This window comes from Peromyscus maniculatus, chromosome 9, assembly GCF_049852395.1.
Source record: "Peromyscus maniculatus bairdii isolate BWxNUB_F1_BW_parent chromosome 9, HU_Pman_BW_mat_3.1, whole genome shotgun sequence".
Taxonomy (NCBI): Eukaryota; Metazoa; Chordata; class Mammalia; order Rodentia; family Cricetidae; genus Peromyscus; species Peromyscus maniculatus.
Genome location: NC_134860.1, coordinates 46,752,563 through 46,775,680, shown reverse-complemented (window position 1 = coordinate 46,775,680; position 23,118 = coordinate 46,752,563). Strand labels below are relative to the sequence as shown.

The 23,118-nt window shown below is 42.6% G+C and overlaps 1 long non-coding RNA gene across 2 annotated transcripts in view; it reads left to right on the top strand.

The window, feature by feature from the left end:
* LOC121832273 (uncharacterized) overlaps window positions 1-23,118 on the top strand; it is a 71,019-nt gene that overhangs the window by 8,713 nt on the left and 39,188 nt on the right. Inside the window, exons 1-3 of one of the 2 annotated variants that reach the window (XR_013042363.1) lie at window positions 5,522-5,666; window positions 7,671-9,110; window positions 18,304-18,521. This is a non-coding gene — a long non-coding RNA (uncharacterized LOC121832273). Of the gene's footprint in view, window positions 1-8; window positions 135-5,521; window positions 5,667-7,670; window positions 9,111-18,303; window positions 18,522-23,118 lie in introns of those variants that run through there. The other variant, XR_013042362.1, reaches the window with a different exon arrangement.

Below are 23,118 nucleotides of genomic sequence, written 5' to 3'. Positions count from 1 at the left end.
TTTGACAGGAGAAGGATCCAGGAGGTGCTGGAGGGCTCTGACTTCAGAAAGTCTCCGGCTGGGTCAAGTGTACAAGGTGATTACCCAGTCAGAGTCACACCTGCAAGTGGATAGGAAGACTCCAGGCACAATCTGTAAGCAACCTGCTTTTTAAAAACCTGTTGTATGCAATGACTTTTAACTACAGTGTGTGTGTGTGTGTGTGTGTGTGTGTGTGTGTGTGTGTGTGTGTGTGTGTGTGGTGAACAGTGTGTAAGTTCATAGTCACGGTGCTCTGTTTGGAAGGACTGTACAACAAGTCTGTTAAGTACCAGCTATATTGGGACTTCTGAGATCATCTGAAGCTTTATTCTCTTTTGGAGCTAGAGATACACACAGCTCAATACTAAGAGCACTGACTGCTTTTCCTGAGGACCCAAGTTCAGTTCCCAGGACCTACATCAGGTGACTCACAACCACCTGTGACCCCAGATCCAGAGGATCCAAGACCTTTAGCCTCCATGGTCACTTGCACACACATTCACATATCCATATACCAACATATAACTTAAAAAAAAAAAAAACTCTTAAACAAACAGAATTACTGCCTTGTTAACCCCGTGAGATCGAGAGACCTTTGGCCTCTGACTCTAAGGGATGGACGAAACCTCCAATGTCATTGTACGCCTACTTTGTTCTTCTCAGCAGAGGTATCTGTCCTACATTTTCACTCAGTTTCCTAAAATTCTGATGCCAAATCCAAAAGAGGAGTCACGCCTAAGGATGTCAAAGGTCCCAAATATTTGCCCACAGCAGACGTGATTGAATCTGCACCTCTCCCCACTTGGCTCAGATCTAAGGCCCTCCAGTGCTTTCTAGAGCAGCCAGCCCCCACCCACCACCTACTTCTCTAGTTCTGGGACAAAAAAAGATTTAGTTTGCACCCCTCTTTTAAGGTATCCAGTTCTTGCTGTGTGGCAATTTAATTGGCTGTGTGTCTGGTAGTTCTAGAGAAAAGCCTACAAGGATACAAATGCATTCCATCTGGTATTTATTTATCTCATTTCTTTTGTCTTTTCACAGTAGTATAGTCTTAGTTTTTATTTGTTTTAGGATATTTTGATTTATTCTTTGACAATGTATCTTGATCATATCTCCCCCAACTCCTGCCCTCATTCCTCTGCTCCCTCCCACCTTCATGTCCCCCCAATAACTAAATGAATCCAATCAATGCCTCCTGCACATACATGGCTACAGAACCACTACTGGAGGACAGGCAAACTATCAGTAGCTAGGACCCTGAAAAAAAGCGATTTCCCCTCGCCCAGCCATCCTCTGCCAGTGGTTCCTCCACTAGGGATGGAGCCTATGAGACCCTCCCCAATCAGCGTTGACATATTGACTGGCTTCATCTTGTGGCAGTAACTACAGCTGCTGTCAGTTCAAGAGGACATTGGCCATGTCACGTCCACAAGACAGCATGTCACAACACTCCTCCCCATCCTCCAGCTTACTTTCTTTTTTAATTTTTTTTTAGACAAAACTTTATTGGTAATAGTTTTCAAGTATGTTTGAGACAGCACATTTTTCATGAGGAAGTCTTACCTTTTACATCACACAGGTTAAATATCATACCCCACTGGCCCTACCTCAAGTCAGAGAGTTCCTCCAGGGTAGGGAGAATTTATGAGAAAGATGAAGATGAAGATAATGCTTCCTTAGAGGGTCTCCATTCTTCTATTAAGAGAAAACACACAACTAAGATGTGGTTGGGAGCAAGGTGGAAGATGGGAGACACAGAAGACATGATGGGCATCTGACAGCTAAGCCAGAAGAGAGGTACCAGGAGGGGAAGAGAGCCAACAAAGCTGCTATCCACCAAGAAGTCATCCTCACCGAAGTTTTTGTTTCTCCCTTAAGTAGTCAGGGTTGTAAATTAGGTGTCATTTTAATTCAACATTAAAATCATTTTCATCATTGGATATACACAATGCTAAATGCATGTAGGGTATTTCATATCATCGATAGTATTTACTTTTTCCTTAGGCTGAACATTTGATTTCCTTCAGATTATTCACAATATGCTATTAACAGAATGGAATGCATTTAACATTTAGAGATTTTTCCCATACTTGAGATTTTTCCTTAGGTTAGGTTTGTAGAAGTGTCTTTACTAGGATACAAACATTTTAAGAGATGATAGGTGACCCAACCACTTTTCAAGGCACTGCCAAGTTCATCTGTCGCAGTGGTCCTCAATTTTCCTAACGCTGTGACCCTTTAATACAGTTCCTCATGCTGTGCTGACCCCCAACCATAAAATTATTTTTGTTGCTACTTCATAACTGTCATGTTGCTACTGTTATGTTGGAGCCCACTAGCTTTCCCAGTGGCTGTACCCAGCAGGACTGCATAAGAGGTTGATTGGACCAAGGGCCTGGGTACCAGGTGTTGTAAGGGTCTACACTTGACTTGACTGTAACTAGCAAGGGGGATGTCTTTTACTCCACCCCTTGGCATTGTTATAAATAGACCTTTGGAATAAAGCTCTGGGCCGGTGGATAACGATCCAGGCCCACTGGAGTCTGTCCTGTGTTTCTCTCCCCTCTATTTCTTTTTTTTTTTTCTTTTTAATTTTTATTTATTTTCCGGAGCTGAGGACTGAACCCAGGGCCTTACACTTGCTAGGCAAGCACTCTACCACTGAGCTAAATCCCCAACCCCCTCCCCTCTATTTCTAAGTCTCTTATTCCCCATACCTCAAGAGTCCCAGGGGTAAAATAAATGTGGGGGCTGGTCTCCCACATTGTTATGAGTCATAATGTAAATATCTATTTTCTGGTGGTCTTAGGTGATCCCTGTGAAAGGGTCATTTGACCCCCCAATGGGGTCAGGACCCACAGGCTGAGAACCACTGATCCCTTGCAAAAATTTTATAGGTAACAGACGATAAATAGTCTCTCTGTCTCTCCTCCTCTCTCTCTCTTTCTCCTCCTCCCCCCCTGTGGTGTGCCTGTATACATGTTTGGAGTCCAGAGGTCAACCTCAGGTGTTCCTCAGGAGCTGTCTACCTTAGATTTTGAGACAGGGTCTCTCACTGGTCCTCTTTTCTCAGTGTTCTCTCTTCTTACCACTAAAGGTAAGGACATAACTGTTGCTACTGCTTTGACTATCACTTATTGAATACTAGTTCTGTGCTGGGCATAATTATAAATATCCTACATCGTGCACTCATTCAGGCCTCACTACAACCTGCAGACATGGACGCTGCCGTTCCCAGCTCACCAATTAGCATGAAACAGAGAAGCTCGGGAACTTCCTCATGAAGATTCAGCTTCTAGACAGAGGCAGTATTTATTACACTCTTCCATTTCTGAGCCTCTTGGGCCCTGGTCTGCCTGCCCTGGCCAGCAGGGCTTCAATGGGTTCTTGACCACCCTAAGGATGGAATGATAGGGATAGAAGATACAAAAGAAATACACCAAGACAATATTCTGATCAAGGTGCAACTTTATTTTTCTCCAGGAGGGTTTATATAGTTCCTGCAGGGTGGGGGGAGCAAGAAGCTGTTGTCTGCATAGGGTGGGGCAAGCTAACAGGATGTTTATGTAGGATGTTTACAGGGTGAAAGGGTCAAGGGCTCTGACTCAATGTCCTGTTGCTAGGCAACCTTACTGTGAGATGATCTAGTTCCCTGTCTTATCAGGGGTCTGTATTTTTGTACTAACTAGAAATTCTGTTCTTGTCCCTGACATCTGCCCACCTCTAGGCTTGGTCAATGTGATGGCTATTCTTAGTTGTCAGTTTGACTATATCTGGAATGAGCTATAATCCAGAAATGAAAGCTATACCAGATCTTGAGGCAGGGAGACAACAAGCCTTTGATCCAGATCTTGAGGCTGGAAGACACACACCTTTAATCCAGACCTTAAGCCTAGAAGGCACCCCTTTTTTCTGGGCCATACCTTCTGTTGGAAGCCTATATAAGAACAATGGAAGAAGGAAGGGTTTGTTCTTCATCTGCTTGCCCTCACCTTGTCAGCACATCCATTCCTTCTTTGGGATCCCAGCAGACCAGCTGAGACACCCAGCCTCATGGGACTGAGCAGCTGCTAGATTCCTGGACTTTCCATTCATAACTATCCGTTGTTGGACTGCAGCCTGTAAGTCACCCCAATAAATTCATATAGCTACAGATAGAGATAGAGAGAGTCATTCCATGAGTTCTGCGACTCTAGAGAACCCTGACTAATACAGTCAATCTGTTGATTGTGGAACCAATCCCATTCTGAGTTGGAGAAGATTAAGGTGCTCTAGCCTAGCATCAGAAGTCAGTCTGGCTACTGGACCAACTCTGGTCTTCTGCTCAGTTCACACTAAGTGGTAGTCAAAGCAGTGCAGCTAGGAAGACCTTGGGGAGACGTGCTATGGTGAGAACACTTGCGAAGACAAGAGGACATCCCATCTGGTAGGAACCTTCAGCAATTTCTTCTCCCAGTGGTTAGATCTGACTACCTGTCGACTTCTGTTTCTTCCTTTCTCTTACAACCAAATCTCCATCTTGTTCTAATTCCTATATCTATGCTTTTTCCTCAGTTTCCCACAACTGATTCTGGGTTAATTTTCCAATAGCTGTGTTTTTATAACTACAAAGCAAAATACAAGATTTATCATCATGTGCTGGCAAGAAAAGTAGGCACACCAGTAGAAAATGACCTTTAGGATTGTAGATTAGGGGCTGGCATTTAAGGCTATATTACGTGGCATGTAGATATTCACCCATGATTCCGAACTTGATATTTTGTCAACACCTGTGAAGCTGGCCTAAGAGTTTGCTGGGGTAAGTTTCTTAACATGCAGGTTTGAAAATGACTTCTGAAATAAGACAGAGACATCAAAATTTCCTTTCTATAGAGTAACAGGTCAATGGGCTCAAGTATATAAGAATGTTGGAAAAGATTTGTGATTGATAAACTCACACCCCAGCACCTGACTATCTTCCCTAGTAGAGCTGAGGATATTTTGTTTTCATCTTTGATCAATGTTTTTTTTTTTTGATAGACCTTTGATAGTGGTTATCTTGTATAAACTGATGTTCAGAGAATACTGCCTTGGAGCTGGGGTCTCCTAGGAAACGGGTGCTATGATTGAAGAATAGTCGTGACCACATCAAATGTCTGAAGTGTATAGTAGATGCTGTGGTGTCCTGCCCAAATCCCTCACCCATGGCCAAGCATCGGCCGCTTGTGAGTGCTTCCTGAGGGTTCCAGGAGGAATAGGATTGGGAGACTCCTAATCAGAAAGTCTAGGGAAAAGGCTCATGAAAACCCCGTGGAAGTGGCCAACAGTATGCATTCCTCCAGGCACAGATGAATGACGTACAGAGGACGCCTGCCAAAGAAGGGGTCTTAGACAGGAATAGAGCCCAATCCACCCAACCGACGTCAGGCATCCTTCTTCCCTAACTGTATCCATGGTTTCTCAGTAGGCCTGTTGGCATAGTAGCCACGGTAGAAGGCTACTACCATGAGGCTGAACCTGGCGCAGTAGTGTGGGTCCTCTCATCACATCTGACCTATCTCAAACCTGTAGGAGTAAAGATGGACACTGAACCCTCTGGCAGCCATCATTCCTCAGGGAAACCGGCCAGATACATGGGAGGAGAGCAATTACATCTGACCTTTCAGGTAACGATGGGATTTGCCCTTACTGGAATCACCATACACTTGACTAGGGTCTGCCTTACCTGCTTGTGGAATATGTGCCAGCATCACCATCTGGTCTACCAATAATCTTTCCTCCACAAATTACCCTTGGGCTAATCACATCTGCAAAAGGAATATGAAGACAATTCATAATGAAAGGTTCATCATAAGCTTCATTATTCAGAAACACATAAGTAGCTTATCAAATTAAATATTGGAACAGCCTATTGAAAGTCCATGTAAGATGTCATGGTGGAACATCTTACATGGTTGTGGCAAGTATCTTTTGGGAAATGACACATATACTAAATTAGTGGTATTTAGTTATTTTTCTTTTTAAAAGAGATTTAATTTTTAACTATGCATATGTGTGTGTACCTTTGTATGGATATGTGCAGGAGTAAAGGTGCCCTAAGAAGCTAGTGGTGTCAAATAACCCTGGATCTGGAGATATGGGTGGTTGTAAGCCATCTGACATGGATACAAGGAACCAAACTCTGGTCCTCTGCAAGAGCAATACACATTCTTAAACACTGAGCCATCTCTCCAGCCCAGCATAGTTCTTTATCCTCAATAGCTAGAATATAGAGGAAGCAAGACAAAGCCTGGGCATCTTCTAATGCATTCAATGACTGATTTGGGGGATTTATCCTTGTTACATAATAGATAACATGTGCATATATGTTGTATGTAATAATGTATATACATACATACTTGCACACACATGCATTAATCATGGATATCCTAGTTGTACTGTAAAGCATACATTAAAGATCCCAGAGGCTGAAACTATGCCTTCCATCTAAAGCAATGTTCTACATCTATGACATTTAGTTATTAACATTAGTAAGAGGCTGATTATACTGTTCAAGAGTAAGACGTTTTACTTGAAAACGACAAAAAAAAAGACACATGCAGTCATTACAATGTGAGCTACCATCATATGGGATATGCAATAATCCCTCTAGCAAGCTTAAGATTTACATATTAATGGCCATATTGGAGAGCAGGAAGATGCCTTCATAGTGTCGGTGAGGTTTTTACAGCTCAGAAGTGCCTCCACTACTTGGTCCAGTTACTTGTGTGTGTGCTGGGGAGGACAACTCTGGTCTGTGGGCTCTCCTAGACTCTGTTCTTTTTGTTGTGAGCAGGAACATACAGAGATTAATAACTGAGGAAGAGAATGTTTGCTCAGCTGTTTGGCAGCATCTTTGTGACTCTCTGTGTGGGTCTCCTGTGGAGTAGATATGCCCCGCAGGGAAACACTGCTGAGGCTTTATGCTTGAGCATGTGACTAGCCAGCTGTCAGAGACAATGGTAACCTTAAAATTCCTACTCAGTGAGGACCGAGTTGCCATCTGTAGTCTCAGGCTACAAAGGGGATGTAGTTCAGTCACGAAAGTGCTTGCCTAGCGTGCACAGACCCTGGGTCCCAGGCCCTGCTCTCCATAAACCAGGCACAGGAACACACACTTGCAATTTTAATACTCAGGAGACAGAGGTAGAAGGATCAGAAGTTCAAGGTCATTCTTGACTATACAGTGGGTTAGAGGCCAACCTGGGTTACATGAGTGAGATCTTACCAGATAGATAGATGGATAGATGGATGGATGGACAGATGGACGGACGGACAGACAGACAGACGGACAGACACATAGATAGATAAATAATAAAAAGAAACAAAATCTGTACTCTAAAATTATAGCTTTTACATTGTGCAAGACATAGATAATGCATATTTCTTGAAGTGTTAGTGTGGGGAGGGCTTCCTTGACAGTTAGTCTACAACTCTTCACTATGGAAAGCTAAGCAAAGAAAAGCAACTGTGGACTAAGGGAGACTACAGGGAAGTCAAGGGAATGGAGATTCTGGAGGATGGCGTCTTTCTTGCCTCATCCTTTCTGGAGGATGAACTGGGCACCTACTGAAAGGTATTTGCTTGGTGATATGCTGTATGAAGCACCTGCCTTTTTTTCCCCTCTGAAGATTCAAAACTACAGAGAAAACAGCTTCAGTATCGATGATAATGAAAGATAACAAGAAAACCCACTCCTTAATGAACACTAAGAGGGAGCCACACAGACGGTTACATGGACGTCGCAGAGCCAAGGAGAGGCAGGAAACTGAGCCCACATAAGCCTGCATCTTATGATTCAGAAACCGGGACAAGTGGACTATCTTGTCTAAATGGAGGTCCAAGTAGATGCATTACAGGGACTCAAAGGCTCCGGGTGTCACAGAACTTGGGGTGGAGCTTGCCTCTGGAGAAGGGCCAGAAAGAGATTCTGATTGAAAGAGTTGATACAGTGTCCAGTCATATTGTGCCTGGCTGGCCTCTGCTGACCAGTGTGCTCACTTCTCAGCTCCACAAAACCCTCTCGTCTCCTCAGCTTCTGCTCCAGGGAGACTTCTGGTTCCAGCAAGCTTTCAAGGCCATTTTCTGTGCTTGTGATCTGAAAGAGACCTGCTCTTTCATGGTCCTGTTTCAAAAACAGCTAATAAAAAATGAAGGGCAAGAAGAACGGCTTAACAGTTCACTTCAGAGGTCATGCATTTGTTCATGAGCGTGGCATAGCCATAGCACAGTGTATGCACATTTGAAAACATTATACAGTTTCTACCATAAAAGTGCATAATCTGTGTGTGTCCACTGAAATAAACATCGTTGTACTTTAGTACCCCCTCTCCTGTAAGAACATAGATGCAACTCTCCTGGAGCAGACATGTCGCCAGTAGATAATGATAATGGGTACTAATGTGAAACTGTATCCGACAAAATGAACCCTTCCCCGCATCCCAATAAAATAAAACCTTAAAATCAACTGACCTCAGAAAGAGGAATAAGAAATGATGGCTGAATCAACTCAGAAGAGCTGCAGCTTGTAGCAGTAGAAGGCACGGCAGGGCTGTGGCCCAGCAGGATCTCTCTCCAGATGACCTCGGGCCTTCCACACTGCCCTTACCCTAACTGCATTTTGCAACGGTCCAAATGGTGCTGGGCTTTTGGAGAGGGGTGTGGAGGGGGAGAAGTGGGGTGGGAGAACGGAGCAGGATCTGCTACAGAGATGATTATTGAAAGTTGACAGCTGCCAAACACACTGTGTCCCTGGCAGCACCTGTTGAGTGTCCGTGGTGGCAGCGAGAGTCAGATGAAGAAAGACAGCTGTATACATGCCAACAGCAGCAGGATGCGGCGCTGGACTCGTGCTCTGCCAGCCCAAGATGTGCCAAATTCGCTGGCCCAGATTCAGATGGCTGGGTGTCCACTTGGTGTGCCAGCAAGTAAGCCCGGGAACACATTTGCATTAACACCGCTTGGCCACCTCCCCCTGTTCCTGCCTCCCGCGCTGCATACAACATCGGTCTTCGTCCCAGAATGTCATCTTGAGGCTGCTTTTCAGAACCAGTGTTTCAGCGAAACATGAGGTAAGCCTGATGCTGTGCCGAATTGCCTCGAAGGAAGCCAGCATCAGCTGAGAGCAAAACAGAAAGGTCCAGCTCAGGTTCTTGGCAGCTGGTTAGAAAAATACGCTGGGTGGTTTCATTGTGTGTGTGTGTGTGTGTGTGTGTGTGTGTGTGTAAGAAAGAACAGATGAGGTTTTGCATTTTATCTCACGCAAACAATGCTCTTACCCAGACACTTTTATTCAAATTCCTTGAAATTTGGGAGGATTTTCAAGTTGACTGGGAGAGTTTCACAAAGACAGTGGATATTATAGGGAAAGTTTAGTTCTGCCTGCAAAATTGCTTCCTAAGACGGAGAAGTGTCCGGCACAACTGTCTAATTTCTTGTCTTTTTTCAAGGCTGTGGGGTGAGTGTTAAGCAATAAGAGACTTCAGATCTAAATGGGGATGCTTTTCTTTGCACAGACTACTGTTTGTAAGTAAGGAGATATATATATATATATATATATATATATATATATATATATATATATATATCTTCTTAGCCCTTTTGTGGCAGCATGTAGGTGGTGACAGAGATGAAGCCTGGGGAGTAAAGAGGCCCATAAATCATAGCTTTTCAGAGATCTCTCTGCAACTTTTTAATCTTTATTTATTTGTTCATTTTTACTCTTTTGAGATTATAATGACATTTCTCCCTTCCCTTTCCTTCCTCCAGCACTCCTGTATACCTCTCCTTGCTCTCTTTCAAATTCATGGTCTCTTTTTTCATTAATTGTTATTGCATTCATGTATGTGCATGTATATACATATATATTCCTAAGTATAACCTGCTCAGAAGGGACATTGTCCATCATGGTAGAGAAAGCATTGTGGCAGAAGTGGGTGGTGGAGGTCTGCTTGCCTCATGGTGACGGGGGGGGGGGGGGGTGGGGGTGGTGCCAATACACACTTCAAAGGCACACACCCAGTGACCTACCTTCTTCTACTAGGTCTCATTTCCTAAAGGCTCCACTTGCCTGCCAACAGCATCATCACCTGGGGAACAAAGCCTTTAATACTTGCACCTTTGAAGACATGTGAGATCTAAAGCTTAACTTATAAATTTTGTGGGTCATGATATGTACATTTTACTTATTGGTCATAAATCATTCAACTTTTCTTACTTTGCATAGTAGTGTGTGTGTGTGTGTGTGTGTGTGTGTGTGTGTGTGTTCACACTATTCAAAAAAATATAAGTGTGGCCAGGTGTGGTGGCCCAAGCCTTTAATTCCAGTACTTGGGAAGCAGAGACAGGCTGATCTCAGAGTTCCAGGCCAGTCGGAGCTCCATAGTGAGAACTTGTTATAAAACAAACAAACAAACAAAAAAGTGCAAGTGTGTATGGAATGTAAGGCAATTGGCACAAGATGCCCTTAACCTCAGTTATCTAGTGAGAACAGTGAAACTTTGACTTCATGAAGAGAAACCAAGAACCATTAACACGTTGTTCCTGCTTGATAAAAAGGAAAGCAGTGAATTGGGTAGCGACCCATAAAGGACCATGTTTCTTAACATACTTGACATGAAAACATATCAACCACCAATCTCTACTTAGTAGTCTAGGTTTTAGGAATTATCTTTCATAAGCTTTTCATCTCAGAACTTGACATAAAGTTTACTAAAAAAATTTTAGCTTACCAGTTGCATTTTTATAATAAGAATGTTGTGTTTCCTTAAAATTTTGTATCTAATTGTATTTTGCATCTTGTCTTTTTGCTTTTGTTAATGTGCTGTTTTAAAATGTAAGGTATTGGGGCTGGGGAGACAGTTTGATGTTTAAAACACTTGCCATGCAAGTTTAAGGACCAGAGTCTGGATTCCCAGGACACACATAAAAGATGGGTGGGCCTGGCAGTTCACCTGTAAGGCCAGTGCTCATGAGGAGAGACAGGATCCCTAGGGCTAGCTGCCTAACTAGACTCGCCAGATCATTGAGTTTGAAGTTCAGCAAGAGATTCTGCTCAATAAATACAGCATCAAGCAATCAGTGAAGTCACCTGACATCAAACTCTGACCTACACACACACACACACACACACACACACACACACACACACACACACACACACACACACCTGCATACATCTGTCTGCACATACACACATATGCACATACATACACAGACATAAAATGTAAGGTATCTTATGTGTGCATGTCTCATATCCATGCTCTCAGAGACCATGATGATGGGAACTTCTTCAGCATCCTAGAAGAGTACGAAGCTCAGGAGAGCACCAAGCTTAGCAAAGCACCAAAGTTCAGTGGGCTGCACCTGGTAGTCAGTGTGGGAAATGTGGGTTGATTGCCACTCGGCACACTGTTTTCCTTTGTAAATACCCAACAGCTTTACTCCCAATGACTTTACTCATCTAGATAAGCAACATTCAATACAAAAGTGGATCTGTTGCCCCCCACAAAAAAGGGACAAAATGTGCATTCAAGCAAACTGTACACATTATGAAGGTGCAGTACTTCTAAACAGTTCCCAATCACTCAACTTTAAAACTCCTCAATAGTCCTGTCCTGCAAAGAACTTCATATATTTTGTGGACTTTTTTATAAGTGTGGTGGTTGTTCTCTTCTTTTGTAGCAAATCCAGAAAGCATTAGTGTCTAGATATGGATTTATCACAGGTATTATCTTTTGTTGTTATTATTTTCATTCTGTATTTCACATTAATTTATTTGGCTTTAATAGATAAAGGAAGCTGTTCTGGTGTTTGAAACCAGGAAAAGGTCTGCCTTCCTTTCTGAAGTTTATGAACTCTGTGGCCCCTCACTAGTTTTGAATATCCCCCTTCCCAGTAGCAAGCTATCCCAAAGGATGTACAATGTATGAGACAGTCACCCCTAGGCTTGGATTTCTTCCTATCCAGATATATGGCCATGTGACTGGGGGTGGGTTTCTTGACTTCTGTAATCCTCAATTTCTTCATCTATAAAATGAAGATAATAGAGATTGTAAGGATTAAGTGAGATAATGAATGTCAAATATTTAGCACAGTTCCAGGTGCACATTAAGTACCCAATAAATGTTAGCTGTTCTGATTAGCAGATATTCTTCCAAGCCATGGTTGGATTCCCAGAAAGGGTGCCCTGCTCTGCAGATCCAGCCCGTGTTGACTTGGATGCAGGTCATGGAAGGTATACCTCACAGTCACATTGGCTATCTTCAGCCACACCTTGATTCTCTCTATGTATATTTAAGTGAGAGAAGCCATGAAGATCTACAAATGAACGATGGCCAGTGTAAAGGCCAGGGACTTGTGGAAGTATTTGCAAGAAGCAAATCTCACTGGAGGTTGTATGTGAGTAGCATCAGTATTGACCAAGCCACTCTTTGAAGTAGAAGGCTCCAAGGGTTCCAAGCAGTTTAGACCTGGGGCCTCTAAGAAGATGCCTGCTTCTCTTACGTGTAATCTGTCCTAGTTAGAGTTACTATTGCTGTGATGAAAGACCAGGGACAAAATCAAGTTGAGGAGGAAAACATTTATCTGGCTTACACTTCCATATCACTGTTCATCACTGAAGGAAGTCAGGACAGGAACTCAAAAACGGCAGGAACCTGGAGGCAGGAGCTGATGCAGAAGCAATGGAGGGGTGCTGCTTGCTTACTGGCTTGCTTCCAATGGCTTGCTCAGTCTGCTTATTTATAGAACCCAGGACCATCAGCCCAGGGATTGCCCCACCCACAGTGGGCTGGACCCTTGCCCATCCATCACTAACTAAAAAAAAAAAAAAAAAAGTGCCCTACAGACTTGACTACAGCCTGATCTTAGGGAGGCATTTTCTCAGTTGAGGTTCCCTTCTCTCAGATGTCTTCAGCTTGTGTCAAGTTAACATAAAACTGGCCAGCATCATATCTGAAGGGATTTATCTGGGTCTTGACCTTACTTTCTAATCAGATTTCTTCACCAAGATCCTTATGATAGCTTTAGCTTGTCCCACACTTTCTTACTTATTTCCCGACCTTGGGACACTTCTACTTGAGTGGGAGATCTCTCTAGTGTTTTCCTGGGATATCAAATGATGCCAGGTGCTATAGTTAGATCTAGAACATCCCACAAAATTCTACTAAGTTGAGGGCTTGTCCTCAGCTTGGTTCTTTGGGAAGCTTCCTGAACATCTAATGGATGGAGCCTAGTAGGAGGTCTTCTGTCAATAAGGGTGGTCCCTTAAGAGGGATAACGGAATACCAGTCTCTTCTCTGTTCACATCTTTCACCAAATGAATAGCTTCCTTCTCCACACACTCCAGCCATGATCTACTCTACCACATCAGGCCCAAATGTGACAGGACCAAGAAGCCATAGACTAAGACCTCTGAAGCTGGCAGCCAGAATAGAACTTCTAAGCTGATTCTTCCGGGTACCTTGTCACAGTAGGGATTGCTGGCTAGTAGACCATGTGACCTGAAGTGCTCACTGATATCCCTTTCCATAAACAAGGTTGAGAAGTGGCTCCCACCACATCCTTTGTTAAAAATCTTGATCTTTAGGCCAGGTGTGGTGGAGCATGCTTTAATTTCAGCACTCAGAAGGTAGAGGAAGTGGATTTCTGTGAGTTTGAGGATAACCTGATCTACATAGTGGTTTCCAGGTCAGCCAGGCTACATACTAAGACTGTCTTAAAAGGAAAGAAAGAGGGGGAGGAGGAAAGGGGAGAGGGAAGGAGAGAATGAGAAAAAAAGGAAAGAAGGGAGGAAGGAAGAGAGAGAAGGAAGAGAAAGAAGAAAACAATTTCTGACCTTGAGAAGGCGATAGTGAGGTCAATCTCCTAGCATACAAGCTGACTGCTAAGCAATTAGAGCAGTGCAGAGGTGGGTAGGAGGATCTGACATGGGTTCCCGCATTTCTTCTTTTTGTCCTGGGTTATCTGTTGCTCCCGACCCAGCCCTGAATACATCATGAGATTTCAGACACCGAAAGTCTGCCTTCACTGTCAGCCTGGTCTTTCATGTTATTAAAAACAGATACTGTATGTATTTTATTTCTGAGAGTAACAAATAGATATTGAAGTATAAAGAAGCAGGGTAGAGAGACAGCTCAGCCATTAAAAGCACTTGTTGCTTCCACGGGTTCTGGGTTCCATTCAGTTCTCAGAACCCACAGGATGGCTCACAACCATCTGTAACTCTAGTTCCGAGGAATCCAGTGCCCTCTTCTGATCTCTGACGGTACTACACACACATAATACACATCCACAATGCACATACATACATGCAAGCAAAACACTGTATACATAAAATAAAATAAACAAATAAAAATAAAACCAAAAGAATTTAAGCCTACTACCTAGTAACAGTAACATCTGCAAGCTTAGTGGAATATTTGCTGTTACTATTTTTAACACAGAGAAACCTATGTTTTTGTTTTTATAAGAAATGAAATGTATGCATCAGAAGGAACTAAACTTTGGTGGCAATCACTTCAAATTCTACCACCAAACATAGTTTAAGGAGATATTAGACAAAACATGTTGGATGCATTTTTGTGGAGAAAGCAGCTTGGGGAAGGAGGAAGGGAGAAAGGGGGTAAGGGAGAGAGATTGGAGGAAGAGAAGGGAGGGAGAGAGACATTTATCAAATGTACTTACTGTATTTCAAGAGGTAATATTTGGGAGCTAAGGGAAGAAGATTACTTGAACTAGAAGTTCCAGGCTACCTTGGGCAACTCAATAAGACTTTAGTTCTGAGACAATATGAGAGCTGAAAACTGAGACCATAATCTAGAACTATTTGTTTTTAAGTCAGAGTTACCCGTTCACTCAAACAACCCCCCTCACACAAAAACAGTAATATCTATATTTTAAGCTTCTCCCTAAAGATCACTGTTTTTGTCTTTGACATTTTTTAGTTCAAGTTTATAACAAGCTTCACATCATATAGATATGGGTTTGGGACCTGCTGCTGACCATCTTTCAAGTGTTTCAGAATATATTATATCCAAAGCTACAGCTGACTTAGCATGCTCCACGTGTGTTTTGGCTTTGGAATTCCTGTGTCAGTTCTGTTGGGACACTCTGGGATAAGGAGGCAGAGTCAGAGCCGTGCACACGCTGGCTCTCGGAGGATGGCGCAGCATCTCTGTGGACCCTACACCCCGAGTGTCTCAGTCTTTAGTTCCTGCCTTGATACGCGAGTCTCTCTTCAAACAACTGTGGGGCTCACTGCTGCTATTAATCTGTCTCTGTTGCCAGATCCGTAGCTTCAGAGTGAGGAAATATTATCTGAGCAAATATTTAAGCAGAATTCTCTACACTGCACTGGTTCATTAAAGAAGAGTTTTCCCTCAGTTTGTTCTGGAGTAAAGTGAAATGCCCCAAACAAACACACTCTCTAGCTCCCCCAGGACTTTTTTTTTTTTTGCCATAGTAGGAAGACAGCATGTCTCAAGAAGAAAGGCTTGATGATGGTGACTCCCTTCTCCTCTTGGACACAGTGTGCTGGGGAAAGCCCAGTGAATAGAAAGTGATAGGACAAAGTGGGGTCTGTGCGTGTTAGTATTTCTAGAGTACTGGATGGAAAACAAACTACCTGTCTCACTTATTTCATATTTGCATAGCTGATTTTAGGAAGTTTTCTAGTTTCTTTCTTAGAAAATATTTATTTTGTGTGTGCGCACAAGCGCGCGTGCATGCGCATGCACGTGCAGCTCAGAGGATGACTTCCGAGAGTCTGTTCGCACCTTCCCCCCAGCTGAGGCAAGGTCCCTGTTCTTTGTGCGCTGTGCTGCCTGCTCTGGGCTAGCTGGCTCTCTGGTCTCTACCTTTCTTCTGGGAGCAGATGTAGTGAGATTACAGATGTGCGTCACTGCGCTGGGCTTTCGATGTGGGTGGGTTCCAGGAATGAAACCTGGGTGGCTAGAGCTTTTACCCATGAGCCATCTCCCCAGCCTGACTGTGCTTTTCTTAAAAGCATTTGTGTTGGGAGCAATGACTTTGAGCTGGCTCTACTCCTGTCAACAACCACCCCCTAATGTTTTGTCAACACTAACCTCAGGAGCGCAAGGCACAACAATCCATTCATGAAGAGTTCCAGCACAGCAGATCTTCAGCTTCTGACCTGACCCAATTAGTAGAGGACATTTGGCTCCAGCAGGCCAGACTGCTCCTGAGAATATTCCCCATTACACTTTATATCTACATCTACCAAGAAAATGACTGCTACTTGCTCCTACCACACTTACGTTTTTGTCGAATAAAAGCCATGGATCTCTATTCTCTACTTCCAGAAAGCCTACACTCTCGGTATCTCCAAGCAGATATATCAATTCTATTATTAAGACCTGCAGTGAAGGTTGTGGTGTGTGTGTGTGTGTGTGTGTGTGTGTGTGTGTGTGTGTGTGTAGTGGTTTGCTTGAGGATCTGTTGAAGTTGGGTTATATAGATTTGGGTTTTTTTTTTCTTTCTTTCTTCAAATGCTTATTTAAAAGAAAGCGACTGTTTATTATTTGGGACCACAAAATTGTATTTGGAATCAGAGATAAAAATATCAAACTCTCATCTTATATTTAAAAATAGACATTTTATTATATTGAGGGAAGAACCCATCTAGCTCTATCTTGTTATTTTTTTATCACAAAGGAGAGAGAAGTGAAATCCGACTTTAAAAGGCTGTGGAACATTGCGCATTTAAAGTACTCAGCAAGTTACTCCCTAAAGCACTCCATATGATATGTAAATCTTTTGATCTTTCACAAAATGCATGAATACTATAAAGAATAATGAGGACAAGCTTGGAAAATACAATATTGACTGTCAGTGCAGCACTTAGCCACAATTATTATTTGCATGGCTTTTGCAACTTAACCAGGGGGGATATCTCTGTGAGTGTGTGAAAACCGTGCCAGTCCCTGCAGAAGACGATCGGATTTTCTGAGGAAGATTTCTTTTGCCCTTCCCCATCCTTTAGTTATTCTTTCGTTCCAAAAACCCTTTTCTGAAAACAGAGGGAAATCTTTGGAAAGGATAAAATTGACGGGAAGTTAAAGAGAAGCTTCGCTCCCCCATTGTCATTAATTATCATATGATGGATAACCTAAGTTGGCTTTGGGAAGTATCACTCCATGACACCCTGCAGAAAGAATATTTAAAACCTGCTAAGCTGCTCTTTGTAAAAAAATCTTTATTTGAAACTTAGGTTAGCAATCTGAATAACATGTTTTCCTCAAGCTTAGTGTGAGAATAGTTCAGCTGACATTTCTGAATGTTTTATGAATTACAAACTCTGAACTGTAGCATTTATTTGTAATGGGCAAGTAACAATGATTGTATATGTCAGTGAAGATTTTGATGGTTGAAGCCACTTTGTTATAGTCAAAATAGGTAATGGGCTGTGTTGTTGTGTCTGGTTGAAGTTATAGGACAGGTCCTGCCGGCTTCATCCCATCCGAAGAGCACAGAACTGCTCTCTAGGGACAAACGGCTTATGGGTGGAGGCAATGTACCACAGCTTTTGGGAGTAGTTATACAAATGAGAAGAAAGGTAGATTTCCAGGCTGAGATAGGTGAGCCCAAGATGTCAACACCAGGATTCCATCCAACATGGTCCAGGTACCTAGAGCATAACTTGGATGCATGACTATAGATATTTTATTTGTTTGTTTGTGTGTGTGTGTGTGTGTGTGTGTGTGTGTGTGTGTGTGTGTGTGTGTGTGCTATCTTCCTGGAGCTGGAGTTACAGGCAGTTGTGAATAGCTGTGCTGGGAACCAAACTCAGGTTCTCTGTAACCACTGAGCCATCTCTCCAGCACTGATATAAGAATAGATTTTGATTTTAAAACTTGTACAACTACTGCAAAGAGCCTAGAAAATCTAAAAGGATTTTGAAGAGGAAAAATTTAGAGGACTTTGTTATCTGATTTAATAACTTACGATAAAGCTACGGTAATGAGGACAGATGGTATTTGACATAGAGGTAAACAGACAATAAAATAAAATGGAGAGTCTATATTATAACTCTGTGTGTGTGTGTGTGTGTGTGTGTGTGTGTGTGTGTGTGTGTGTGTGTCCACATGCATGTGCTCATGTGGCACTCAGGAGAACTTGCATTGGTTCTCTCCCGCCATGTTGAGGCGGGGTCTTGCTTGTTTCTGCGCATGCCCGCTCCTTTCCCGTATCGCTGTCTATCTTGCCACAGGAGTGCCGGGTTTACAGATGCGTACTTTCTTCCAGCATTCCAGGTATTGAACTCAGACCCTTGGGCTTCCACATCAAGCACTTTTACGATCTGAGCTTGTTTCCTACTCCCATGTGACTTTGGATAGAGGATCCACGACAGTCTATCTAATCCAGCAAAAAGTTTTCTGCTGAGTCATGTTGAAACATGACATCCACATAGGGAAAGAACTCACCTCAGTCTGCCATCACACCATCCACAGCAAACAGTCAAGGTAGGTCACAGGCTAAGAATCGTAGAACTTTGAGATGTATTTTAAAACGCTTTATTTATTATTGCTAATGTATGTATGTGTGCTCATGTACACATGGTGTATACAGGGCACTAGTGCCAGAATGTGCATGGAGCATCCATCCAGAGGACCATTCCGTGGGTTTCTTTTCTCCCTCCTCCTCCACATGGGCCCCAGGCATCAAGTGCAAGTGGCCAGGACTTGAGGGCAAACATCTTTACTCACTGAGCCATCCTGCTGACTCAAGCTTTAAAATATTTTAGGAAGTATAGTAAAATGTTTCTGAAAACTGAATATAGACAAAAGTTTCTCAGGGGATGCAGAAATCATAAACAATAAGATAGAAAAAATATGATAAATTAGATTTCATCAAAATTTAAAATTCCTACTCCTGAAAAGACATCATGAAGAAAATAAAAGAGCTGAAAATATTTATAAAGTATTTATCTGGTGAAGAATATGTGTTCAAAGTGTGTATATATATGGAAGAGTGGGTGCATATGTCCAAAATACACTGTATGAAATTCTCAAAGAATTTAAAATATTTTAAAAGTATGTATAGAATGTATGTAACTCAAAACATAAATAACTCAATTTAAAAGCTAAAAAACTATTTGAGCAGTAACTTTATGAAAGAAAATGTGTAAGTGATCAAATGTGCTCAAATAAAAAGCCTTCAAGTCATTTTTATAAAAGACATGCAAATTTGAACCACAGTGAACTATGAGTTCACATGCATCAGAACAGCAGAGATGCAAGACTGCCGTCAGCCGTGAGGATATGGAGCTGCTGGCATTTCCACAGTGTTGGTGAGTGGGCAGAACTCTCTTACATAATGAATATATCAAAACCCACATTCTCACTCAACAATTCCATTCCCTGGTGTTTACCCATGGGAAAATAAAGTATTTAAAACATTGTTGGGAAGACTTTACTCATAACAGCCAAACTCCAGAAACAACTCTGGTGTCCATCTACAAGGACTGAATAAACTGTGGCAAATACATCCATTGTTTTGCTACTTAGCAGCAAAAAAAAAAAAAAAAAAAAAAAAAAAAAAAAAGATGAATTACTGAAACACGCAACATGTGTAAGTTTCAAAAGCATTATGCCAAGTGAAAGAAGACAGGCACTAATTATACGATTCCATTACAGGAAATTCTGGAGTAAGCAAGACTGATCTAGAGTGCTTCTGGGGTACCACTGCCAGGCCTGACCTGAGTCCACAACTGAGACCCACATGGTGTTAGGAGGGATCCAACTCACAAAGTTGACCTCTGGTCTTCACACACTACACCCCAGCACACACACACACACACACACACACACGCACACACGCACACGCATGCACATTCACATACAACTGGTGTCCTTTATAAAAAACAAATAGATGGAGAGTTGGCTCAGTGGTTAAGAACATGTACCGCTCTTCCCGAGGACCCGAGTTCGGTTCTGAGCACCAACATCAGGTGGTTTACAACCTCCTGTAGGTCCACCTTTGGGCATTTGATGTCCCTTTCTGCCCTTCACAGGAACTGCATTCATGGTCACAAACATAATTTTAAGTAAATAATAAGTTATGAAAGGTAAATTATTTATGAAAAGTATAAATAGTTTTCATTATTGTAGATTATGCTTTATTGTCTACTCATTTAATATTTAGGGGAAATTGGGCAAGTTGAGGTTTTCCTTCATTTGACTTACTTAGCTGATGGATGTTCAAAGTATACTGGCTGTCTTTAATAAAAATATGATGCAGTAATTTTAAATATATGAATGGGATTAGTACCTCCCCTTTTTTTGGTTTTTTGTTTGTTTGTTTGTTTTGAGACAGGGTTTCTCTGTGTAACGGCTCTGGCTGTCCTGGAACTCACTTTGTAGCCCAGGCTGACCTCAAACTCACAGAGATCTGCCTGCCTCTGCCTCCCGAGTGCTGGGATCAAAGGTGTGCACCATCACTGCCCAGCTTGGATAACCATTTTTATTCACAATTTTAAACTTGACCAATTACCAGGATTGCAAGAGAAAAATATAAAAATAGAGGCTCCGTGGCCATATTCAGACTTGCGAGTACCTAAGAGCAGGGTTGAAACTCTGCTGTTCTAACACACCAGGGATTGCCCTGCAATATCTGTCTGGGCAACTGTGGGCAGTAGCTCAAACAATGGCACGTGTTTTTCACAGGATTTCTGAAGCCAGAATTCTGTAGAGGGCTGGAGATTTGAGCAGTAACATGTCTGCTTTCCAGCCTGGGATCAGATCCCCTGGAGCTGAAATTACAGATATGAGCTGCCCAACATGGGTGCTGGGAACTGAACTCAGGTCCTCTGTGAGGGTAGCAAGTAGTCTTAACCACTGAGTGATTTCTCCAACCCCTTCTGGGAATTTTTGAGATAGAGTTTCACCATTTATCATTGGCTAGTCTCAATTCATAATCCTCCTGCCTCAACCTCCCCAGTGCTTGGATTACAGTCACCCACTTTATAAATGATTCCTTCAGAAAAAGAATTCACATGGGTTTCTCTTGCATTGCGTTACACCCTTTGAGACTCTTTTCTTCATTCTGTGTTTTATACATTGGTTAACTATTCTCTAGTAATTTACTGTAGCAGACTACATTTTATACACCTTCAGCCCCTCCCCCCAACATTTCATAATTGGCTTAGCAGCTTCATTTTCTCCCTTTGGAGAAGACAGGCCAGTCTAGTAAAGGAGTCTGAAGCAATTTTTTTCAGGGGAAAAAAAAAAAAAGAAAGAACTATTCTGAGGATTAGAAATAAAGTTTTATTTATCCATGGCTAGTGATTATTTTTTCTTGCTTATCAAGAGCAAAATGCCAACAGATAATGTGGATCAATATAAACAGGATCTTTAGGCAGTTTCAAATTTCATTGGTTTATCCTTCCAGAGCCAAAAGAGCCACTTTTAAGATCAAATCATGCAGATGTAGGGCCTCTGAAAATCCTTTTTCTGTATCAAGGACAGGAGACAAGCCCGTACATGCACTTTGTTGTTTACAAATGTCTTGGCAATCTTTCTTTCATTTGATGGTGCGTGTGAGAAGAGTGTGAGGAAAGCACAATGCTGTGCTAGACTTCTAACATGACACTCAGTTTACCTCTTAAATTACCCCCTGAGAGAGACTTTTTTAATGTCAAGATTAGCAAAACTCCCCCTCGAGTCTTTAAAGTCAGAACTCCTAAGTGTTCTGCCAAGACTTTATCTATAATGCCATCAAACCTGTTCTCAGCGTCATTTCCTTGAGCAAACTTGTTTGTGGAGTCACTCAAAATCTAGAAGCCTGAAGAACAATTGAAATCTCTGAGCAAACTTCTGGTTAGGATTCTCTTGTTCAGCTGTAGCTGATCCGTGGCCTTGATTTGAACTACTGACATGTGTTTGACAATTACCTCGGCAGGGGAGTGGACATGCTAGCTGAGAAGGCGTGTGAACGGCTGCTGGCGTCAGCATTCTCTTCCTCACGTGGCAACAAAACCATCAAGAGTCTTGTGAGACAGGACCTTCGGGCTTTAATTAATGAATTATTTTTAATCTATTTACTTTGCAACGGACTCATTTAGACTCTTCGGGATCATTTTTGAAAAAATAAAATGGTTCTCTAAATAGAAATCAGAAAAAAAATCTGGACTCATGAACTTCTCTCACCATGGCTCTGAAGCAGATTGAAGGCTCCAACCCCAGGGGTCACTCTGAGTTACTTGTTTTTGGAAAACATGCTTCTTCCTTCACTTATTCACTCAATAAACATGCATTATGCCAGCTATCTGCCAAGTTCTGGAGCAGACCTGAGATATGAAAATGATTAACAAGTAATCCCAACCTTGAAGGAATTCAGTTAGGAGAAACAGACGGACAAACCATTCTTACGCTGCAGACAGGTCGGGAGGACTTGAAGCCCCATCCCTGGGTCTCTGGCTGCATGAACAAGGAAATGGGCGCTAAGACGACAAGTTGAGGGGAGAGCACTTCACAAAGCCGTTTATTGAGACCACATTTCGGCCGGTTTGAGATTTTTTATGAGAATCCTTCCCCCCGCCGCCCCCCCCCTCCCCCGAAATAACCGGAAGACTGGCCAGCCTGAAGCATGAACGGTGGCCTCCAGAGGACAGCATGCATCCGCAGAGGCTAAAACTCTGAACCTAGAAACAGCAGCTCTTGAGAACAGGCCCCTCAGGGAGATGTAGAAACAGCACTAGCAAAAGGCGCAGAGGAAACCTGGTCTGAAGAAGCATGGATAGAACAGGACCAGAGAAGAGGGGCCCTGGGCGATACGGCTGCCATGGATACCCTGTAGCCGTAGCTCCAAACCCTTCTTCCCCTGGCTGCATCATTGAACATACAGGCCACAGAAACTTAAATACTAAGTTAAATACTTCAAGGCAAAGTCAGCCCACGGGGAATTCATCTCCTTTCTTGATTGTCACACTGATGGAATTTCTATTTTTTAAAAAAAAAATGTCGTGTAACAAGACGCTGAGGGTGGATCTCGGGATGTGACGCGCAGGATCAGCAGCATATGCTCCTACTCCCCACCCCCACCTCAGGCCCCACTGCCATG